The following is a 9,552-nucleotide window of genomic DNA, read 5'->3' as shown; positions in this document are numbered from 1 at the left end:
TTGATGTTCATACAAGTGATTCTCTTTTCACCAAAGGTCTCTTTAATTTTCCCTGTAAGCAGTATCTATCTTACCCCTAGTGAGATAAGCCTCTACATCCTTACATTTGTCCTCTAGCCATCCCTGCTTAGCCATTTAGCACTTCCTGTCTATCTCATTTTTGAGATGTTTGTATTCCTTTTTGCCTGCTTCATTTATTGCATTTTTATATTTTCTCCTTCCATCAATTAAATTCAGTATTTCTTCTGTTACCCAAGGATTTCTACTAGCCCTCGTCTTTTTACCTACTTGATCCTCTGCTGCCTTCACTACTTCATCCCATTCTTCTTTTACTGTATTTCTTTCCCCCATTCCTGTCAATTGTTCGACTATGATCTTCCTGGAACTCTGTACAACCTCTGGTTCTTTTAGTATATCCATGTCCTATCTACTTAAATTCCCACCTTTTTGCAGTTTCTTCAGTTTTAATCTACAGGTCATAACCCATAGATTGTGGTCAGAGTCCACATCTGCCCCTGGAAATGTCTTACAATTTAAAACCTGGTTCCTAAATCTCTGTCTTACCATTATATAATCTATCTGAAACCTGTCAGTATCTCCAGGCTTCTTTCATGTATACAGCCTTCTTTTATGATTCTTGAACCAAGTGTTAGCTATGATTAAGTTGTGCTCTGTGCAAAATTCTACCAGTCGGCTTCCTCTTCCATTTCTTTGCCCCAGTCCATATTTACCTACTATGTTTCCGTCTCTCCCTTTTCCTACTACCGAATTCCAGTCACCCATGACTATTAAATTTTCGTCTCCCTTCACTATCTGAATAATTTCTTTTATTTCATCATACATTTCATCAATTTCTTCATCATCTGCAGAGCTAGTTGGCATATAAACTTGTACTACTGTAGTAGGTGTGGGCTTCGTATCTATCTTGGCCACAATAATGCGTTCACTATGCTGTTTGTAGTAGCTTACCCGCATTCTTATTTTCCTATTCATTATTAAACCTACTCCTGCATTATCCCAATTTTATTTTGTGTTTATAACCCTGTAGTCGCCTGACCAGAAGTCTGGTTTCTCCTGCCACCGAACTTCACTAATTCCCACTATATCTAACTTTAACCTATCCATTTCCATTTTTTAATTTTTTAAGCTACCTGCCCGATAAAGGGATCTGACAATCCACACTCCGATCCGTAGAACGCCAGTTTTCTTTCTCCTGATAACGACGTCCTCTTGAGTAGTCCCCGCCCGGAGATCCGAATGGGGGACTATTTTACCTCCGGAATATTTTACCCAAGAGGACGCCATCATCATTTAACCATACAGTAAAGCTGCGTGTCCTTGAGAAAAATTACGGCCGTAATTTCCCCTTGCTTTCAGCCGTTCGCAGTACCAGTACAGCAAGGCCGTTTTGGTTATTGTTACAAGGCCAGATCAGTCAATCATCCAGATTGTTGCCCCTGCAACTACTGAAAAGGCTGCTGCCCCTCTTCAGGAACCACACGTTTGTCTGGCCTCTCAACAGATACCCCTCCGTTTTGGTTGAACCTACGGTACGGCTATCTGTATCGCTGAGGCACGCAAGCCTCCCCACCAATGGCAAGGTCCATGGTTAACAATATAACGTGAAGATTAAGTTACTTTCAATACATCATTTTATTTAGTCATGAGATACAATACATAGGTTAATGTCCTCAGACTTGACGAATTTGGAATTCCGGAGACCCCCAAATCCATTGGAATAGAGGTTGTCTTTTTCAGTTACGTATTTTTTTTTTTTTGCATCATTAGTGTACTTCATTTTTATTTTTTGTAGTTCGTTGAGAAGCTACACATATCCCATCACGTCTTTTGTTCCAGTGTCAGGCTCCTCAGTTGTACTTTTAAGCAACCATAGCATGATTATTTGTTCAGTTTTCACATAAACTTTTCATGAATTTTTGGCTTATTATTCGCAGTTTTTCTACTTCAAAACTTAAGGTATCTTATTTTTAATAGAAATATGACTGGGGATTTTTTTATCAATTACGTGACGCTCAGGGCTATACATCTCTAATTTTTATTCTAATCTTGAGAAGTGGCATTCCACACAACTATTTTCTTTGTCTGTAATCATCTATTAATTTAAGTATGCTTCCTTTGGAGTCAACTGACATTATTCCACATAAACCACTTAATAGTATAACCTCAACACATTGCACAAGCACATATGGGCCTAGTTTCACGTCGTATGGTAAAAGGCGCTAAAATTCACACTGAAGGCTGGTAGCAATGCGTTTTAAGGCCCCCATAAACGATCAAACATTTTGCCAAACTTATCTATGCTTGTCAAATGTTTGACTGTGTACGATGCAGTTTGACGTGTTTGCCAACTATAGATCGTGTCTGTGGGAAATTTTGATTGACAGTGAGTTTGACAAGATGGCAGACTTTTTTGTGTTGACATTTCGCTGCACATTTTTTGTGAACTTTTTGTATTACGATTTATCTTTCTTCATCGTGAGTTTTTACTACTATGAAAACTATGATGAAGTGTAAAAGCAAAATAACACTAAAAACTATAAAAATGGTAGAAATGCCACATCTTTCTCAGCCATGTATTACGCATGCAGAGGTTAAGAACAAAATCATTATTTTACACATACAGTGACATATAAGCAGAGTGAACTGAAATAAAAGAAATTGAAGTTCTCTGGTTCTTACACGGGCGATGTGGGCTGTATGTTACCATGTTGCGGTGTTTTAATGACCTGTCAGTCGAGCATGAAGCGAATAAATTTTCACGTAATTGGGTCTTTTTTTTTCAGTGTGAGAGTGAAGGAATACTAAACAAGTTATCAAACGTTTCACTGTCCATCTACAAAAATTTGATGTAATCATCAGGTTCTGACTGAAATATTTCCATAACAGGTTAGTTGGTTGGTTTGGAGAATGAAGGGACCAAACTACAGGGTCATCAGCCCCTTCCTTTAACAGGTTTCCAGATGCATATTCCTCTCTTTAAACAATTCCCTGAACTAGTATCTTGTATTCTCCTTCTTTAAACACATTGCCAGAGGCATTGTTAGAAACGTTTATCTACATTTGTAGCCATTCCAACTAGTGCCAAAATACAGCATACACGAAAAGTGTCTGTTTCAAAAGTGTGGTTAAACTGACAAGCTATCTTAATACATGAGTGTGCTTGTTTGACACGTCCATGGCTAGACTAGAGTGAACTTGACAGGCAAATTAGCTCTCTTAGGAGGGACTTAATAAGTTTTAAAAAGTTTCACTGTCCAATCTAAGACTGTTGACATAATCATCGGATTCTGAGAGAAATATTTTGTTTAGCATATTTTCATGGGTAAATCTCTTATTTTATGTCTTTCCCTGGACCAGAGTGTAGTTTCTTTTCTTTTTCTTTAAAAACAGTACCAAACTCAATGCCAAGACTGCTCTGTCTGCATTTGTGGAATTACTCACTACCATCAAAATACACATGCACGCGAACTGTGTCTTCTTCAAAGTGAGGTTAAACTGATAACCATTGTTTGAATGTGTGCGGGCTTGCTTGGAAAATTTGTGGCTTGATCATAGCGATTTTGTCAAATACGTTTGATCGTTTACGAGGCTTTTACACAGGGTCCCCATTCCGAAGAAATTTTGCATGCACAAATACCTATGCATAATTGTGCTGTTGGAAATACGTGTGCTCAAAGTTGAACACGAAAAACGCAATATGTGGACGCACTTTTATAGCTATTGCTTGATGTATTTGTATATGTATACTTTCCTAACACATGAATGTCAGTGTTTTGAAATGTTATGTCACTTCTCAAAACTTAAACTAAACAGAACTGATCAAGAGCATAAATTCTCAAGTTTTCTTTGGCCATTAATAAACTTTGTCGTTGTTTGTTGCTCAGCGCCGATACTGTGACTCTCTGCATCGGCGATGGTGACTCCTAATTTCATTTTCGCCGTTCAGAATTGGGCTGCATGAATTGAAATGACGTGATGGACAGTGTAAATACATGCTGATGTGATGGTAACATCATGTCATGCCTGTGTATTTTGCTCTTCAGAGTTAAGACCCAAGTTTATTAGAGATATCAATGGATATTGCTATGGTACCTGCAAAACTCTTATACCAATTCTGTGGCATATGTGAAACAGTGGAATTCGACATTTATAGGGCGCAATATAGACAAACCTACACTCTCTTGAGATCACAAGAGTATTAATGTTGACAAAACAGGTCAGTAACTGAATATGCATTCCAGAAATGTTTCTACTCTATGGGTTTTACCCTTCGACCATAGATACTATTTATAGTCGAAGGTTTTACCATAGGAAAGAAACATCTCCGGAGTGAGCATTGCGTCCTGCGTACGTTGTCAACATTAAGGTATGTCCACATGATACCTCTTTCATCATCCACAATCGCAAACACACGGTAATAAAAGGGTATGTAGAAAAATCTGTGGAGAGAACACATGTACATATGGGTGTACTCATGTCCACACATTGCCTCACTGTACAATAAGTCTGCTTTGAATCCCCTTCTTTGCTTGGGAGCTTGTGGTAAGTTTATTGCGATGAAAAGGCGTCAGAAAAAGGATATGCACAAGTGACTAAAGGTAAAGAAGTATATAAAAACATAGGTATGTTTTGTCTGCATATTTTAGGAGGAGGTCACAAAGAGATTTTAGATTATCTGCTTTTGAAACTGCAGCGATAAGGCAGGCAATAAAATTTTGTCATCTAATAAGTATATACTCGTTTGGATAATTTATTCCTCATTTCAATACAAAGTATCTCAATTCTCTCAAACTGGTAAATTGTACTGTGAAATAATTGTAATTTATTATTTGTTTGTTTTATACCTCTTTTTACTGTAGGAAATGCCTGAGCTTGTAATTATTAGCATATTTTGTTCTTATATAACGCTACAATTTGTATCTATTAGCATCTGTAAGAATTGTTCTCATCTGTACTTATGACTCGTTCAATGTCAATGCTTTTTTTTTGTAATAAGTTCCTACGGCACCAAACTGCTGAGGTCGTCAGTCCCTAGGCTTACACACTACTTAATCAAACTTAAACTACCTAACGCTAAGGACAATGTGTACACGCATGCCTGAGAGATGACTCGAACTGCCGATGGTGGGAGCTGCTGGAACTATGGCAAGGCACCTCAGATTGTGCGGCTAACCTTAAAGGCTCATGCAATTCTGTTGCATACTGGATCAACAGAACACGAATAAATAAATAAAAAAAATATTATTCCTGAAACTGAGAAATAATCAACGAAAGTTCGTAGTTGTTATATGTTGGTTAATTTACTTTCAGTGAATCATATATATTTAATAATGAATTATGATATGCAGAATAATATCCTTAGACCCTATAAATTTGGAAATTTCATAAACGCCAGAATCCACTAGAACTGAGGTTGGTTTTTTTCAGTTTCATAGTTTTTTGCATCATCAGTATGCTTTATTTCTTTTTTTGGTAGTTTATTGAGGAGCTACACATACGTCATAACTTCTTTGGTTCAGATGTCAGGCTTTTAAGTCGCCACAGCATGAGTATTCGTCCACAGTTTTCATATATGTACACATTTCATAAAAGTTTCACTTATTCTTCTCAGTTTTCCTATTTCAAATCTTACGACGGCTTATTCTTGACATAAACATATACAGGGACTTTTCATCTAATACGTGGTGCTTAGTGAAACATATCTCTTATTTTTATTCAAATAATCTTCAGAAACAGTATTCAACACACGTTTCTTCTTTGTCTGTAATCATATATAATCATAAATGTGCTTCCTTTGGAGTCAACAGACATTGCTGCACATTAATCGCTTTACAGCATAACGTCAATGCACTACACAATGGGTTTTAGCTGTCTGTCGTCTGCTAAAATGCGCATAGATTCCCACCAAAGATGGGTAGCAATGCACCTTATGCATGACCTCGCTGATGAAAATTATTGCACATGCACAAAATTGAACACAAAAAAGATATAGTGTGGATGTCCCTTTAAACTACAGTCTGGTTTAACAGTCGCAACACTAAGTATCGTTTTTGTTATCCTGACGATAACAGTGCTCCTTGCGGCCACCAAGCAACACTTCTGAATACAATTTCGGATGAGAGGGAACACTAAAGTTTATATTGATTTGTAACATTGTTTTTACAACAAGGGGTGTATGTCATATAAGAAATCAACAATAACCAAAAAATTACAACCCATTTTTGATTATTTAGTTTCCTAAGGACCCGGTGAGATACAAACTGGTGCGTTACATGACAGTGTATTTGCGTTGATCTTTGAACATAAAGAAATTTTCTGAATATTGTCGTTTTCTTTTAATAATATAAACTGGTAGTAAACACCAGTAGACCCGACCTTTTAGAGAAAGACGACTTATGTCCATCCAACAAAGCAGAGTTTTGTTCACTTCACTTCCAGCCAAATTAGAGAATGTGGAATGTAATGAAATGCCTACCTTATTTAATGTATCAAATAAGCCACTACAACTATAACTTAGAAGAAAACCACACAGACGGTATAACAAATAGTAAAACGCAATAAAACTGTTTCCCAACACAGGAGAAAACATTTAAATAAGTGTTGTTAAATCTGAGCTGCAGATGGCAAGAATATTACACATGTTCACTTTTTTGCAAAGGTAGTTTCACTTGAAAAATATTCATGTAAGACAGTGATATGTAAGATTGGGCAAATCATTACACTCCTAAAAAAATGTTTGACTGTCAAGGAAATTGCCTATTATAATAACAACAGACAGAAATATATGCTTCTCATGTGTAAAATGTGTTTATATTTTCTTTCTCTCAGCAGAATAAGCTGCAAATATAGACGTATTCGGAAGTATTTTTCTCATGAATGAGTTGTTGCTTCTGTCAATGGATCAATGCGATTGAGCTATTTTTTCATGTATTTCATGTTAATTCATGTCTCTTGGTTACTTACTAAAGCGGGGCAGGCAAAAATATAATAACTGTTCCATTAACTAAGTAGAAAATGATTAAAAACGGACATTTTTCTCATGACGCATGTGACTGCTTTCTCACCACCTGGAGAGCTAGTGTCACCCAGCTGTCAAACCGTACCAGCAACAACTTTCGCACCAGAGAGTGTCTTGACTATGTTTATTAGATAGTCGTTTGTCCGCGAGTGGCATGTGATCTAGAGATGACACTAATTGTTTGTGTTTGCGGCAGTGCTCGAAACATGTAATATTACATGTGTTTGGTTCCTTTTTTACCGTTAGTTTAGTCATAACAGCAATGGAGAATTACGAAGTTGCTAGAGGTGCAAAGAGAAATACACATAAGGAGAAAAAAGTTGGTGTTGTACGAATACTTTGATGTACTGATACTGCCCTGTGCTGTTTTGGATGCATTTTTAACAATTAATTTAAATGTATTATTATGTATACAAAATGTGTAGGATTGTTAAGGGAATCTTTGATCTTCTATAGCAATCATTTCTTGGTGTTCGTACACATAAAAGGTAGGAAACTCACAGCTCGAAAAATAGTCTATTCTTTTGACAGTGGCGATTCTCAAAAAAGGACTGGTAGAAGGTAGGCTTTTTTCCTGTTCTGCTAGATCACAATTGCATAATCTATGGTCAGTTTGTCTGTTTTAAACTGAAATATGCTTTCCATATATGAATACGTAACATGAAAAAACAGTTTCGTGTTTGATTCAAAATCAAAATATTCGTGAAATATTTCACTCATGGTTGGATAGCATGTTTCGCAGGACTGTGTGTGTGTGTGTGTGTGTGTGTGTGTGTGTGTGTGTGTGTGTGTGTGTGTGTGTGTGTGTGTATGTGTGTGTGTGGGACAGAGAGAGAGAGAGAGAGAGAGAGAGAGAGAGAGAGAAAGGGGGGAGGGAGGGAGGGAGAGAATTGGAGACAAGAAGGAATTTCAGTATACACTAATGTCAATATGAAATCAAGATCTGTGAAGTATATGAGAGTTGAACAATACGTCATGGTCTCCTGAGTGAAATATATCTAAACACATTTTCTGCACAAGTCTGATACTCTTCCTTTATTTATTTTTAGAACAACCATGGCATCCTCACACATTGGTTGTATACCCTGTTTTGCGTGTTAGTCAATAAGAAATCAACAAGTTGAGTGTGAACCATAATAATAAGTACAAATATCACACACACTCTATGTAATCAAGGTAAATTTAGCTGCCTATTTGATTAATAAGCATAAACATTAGTACATACGACACCACCAAATTCCTTCATGTATGTCATTATTCTCTTCCCTTCCTGCTTTTCCATAGTCTATGCCTGAACAGATGACACTAAGGACCTAAAATACATGTTATGGAGGCAACCGTACTGTAAATTCACGCTATCTTCAGTAAAGGGGGGGGGGGGGGATAGGGCAAGAAGAGAGTGAGAAGCGTCATATATGTTTTTATGTTTAGGGTATATTTGGCTTTACAGTACATTTAACGAGCGATCTGATTCTTCCCAGTTTTACTTAGTCTGTAATGTAGTGGGAATATGTACATTAAATGCGCTAAATAAATATGTCATGCAGGCAGCTGTGGCCGAGTGGCTCTAGGCGCTTCAGTCTGGAACCACACTGCTGCTTCAGTCGCAGGTTCGAATCATGTCTCGGGCATTGATGTGTGTGATGTCCTTTGGTTAGTTAGGTTTAAGTAGTTCTAAGTCTAGGGGACTGATGGCCTCAGATGTTAAGTCCTATAATGCTTAGAGCCATTTGAACATTTTTTGAAATATGTCGAAGTATTATTGAGAAGCAAAATTGTGCTCTATTCTGTGAGAAAGAGCAAAATAAATATACAAAAACTGGAGAAAAAAGAACGAAAAGTCAGGTGGTATAATCGGTGATCTGCAGCAAATTCAGTATTTTTGGGACGCTTTGAAAGGCACTGGCTTGCTAATAAGCCGTTTTCCAATGTGTGTGATAGGAAAAATGTACCACATTAGACTCGGTAATACGATAAAATTTGGTTTAAAATCCAAAGAGAGTGGTGGCTGTCCCCCATATCAATAAATGAGTGCAGTTGGACTATGACACATGAAGAAAAAAAGCAAAAGTGCCCCTATATTTTTTTTTCAAACATGGAGTCTGGTTTATTCCAGGTATAAAATTCAAATTTTTATCATGTTAACAAAGTGTTTATACCAAATTCACAGCAACTACCAAGAGAATTCGTTTGTACTAGGGATGACACAAAATCTGTTGTGCGCACCAGAATGCTCACTTCAGAGAAATTTCTACTCTATTAGTCTTACGAAAGTCGTCCAATGGCGTTCAACTGATGGCATAAAAATAAATATTTTGATGTTGTCATCACTGAACTCTCTGTTCAATTATTTTTATTTTTGGTCCACATTTCCTGTCTATGTTTGGATCAGCTATCAAAAGCTGAGTTTCATGGTCATTGTAGCCCATATTTGTAATGATTTTGTTATACTTAAATGTGGTAGCCCCATTGACTTACTTTCAGCAGCTGGAACAAGCGACATGGGGCGACAG

Source organism: Schistocerca gregaria, chromosome 5 (genome assembly GCF_023897955.1).
Source record: "Schistocerca gregaria isolate iqSchGreg1 chromosome 5, iqSchGreg1.2, whole genome shotgun sequence".
Taxonomy (NCBI): domain Eukaryota; kingdom Metazoa; phylum Arthropoda; class Insecta; order Orthoptera; family Acrididae; genus Schistocerca; species Schistocerca gregaria.
The sequence above is the reverse complement of the archived record's forward strand: the minus strand, read 5'-3'. Positions refer to the sequence as shown.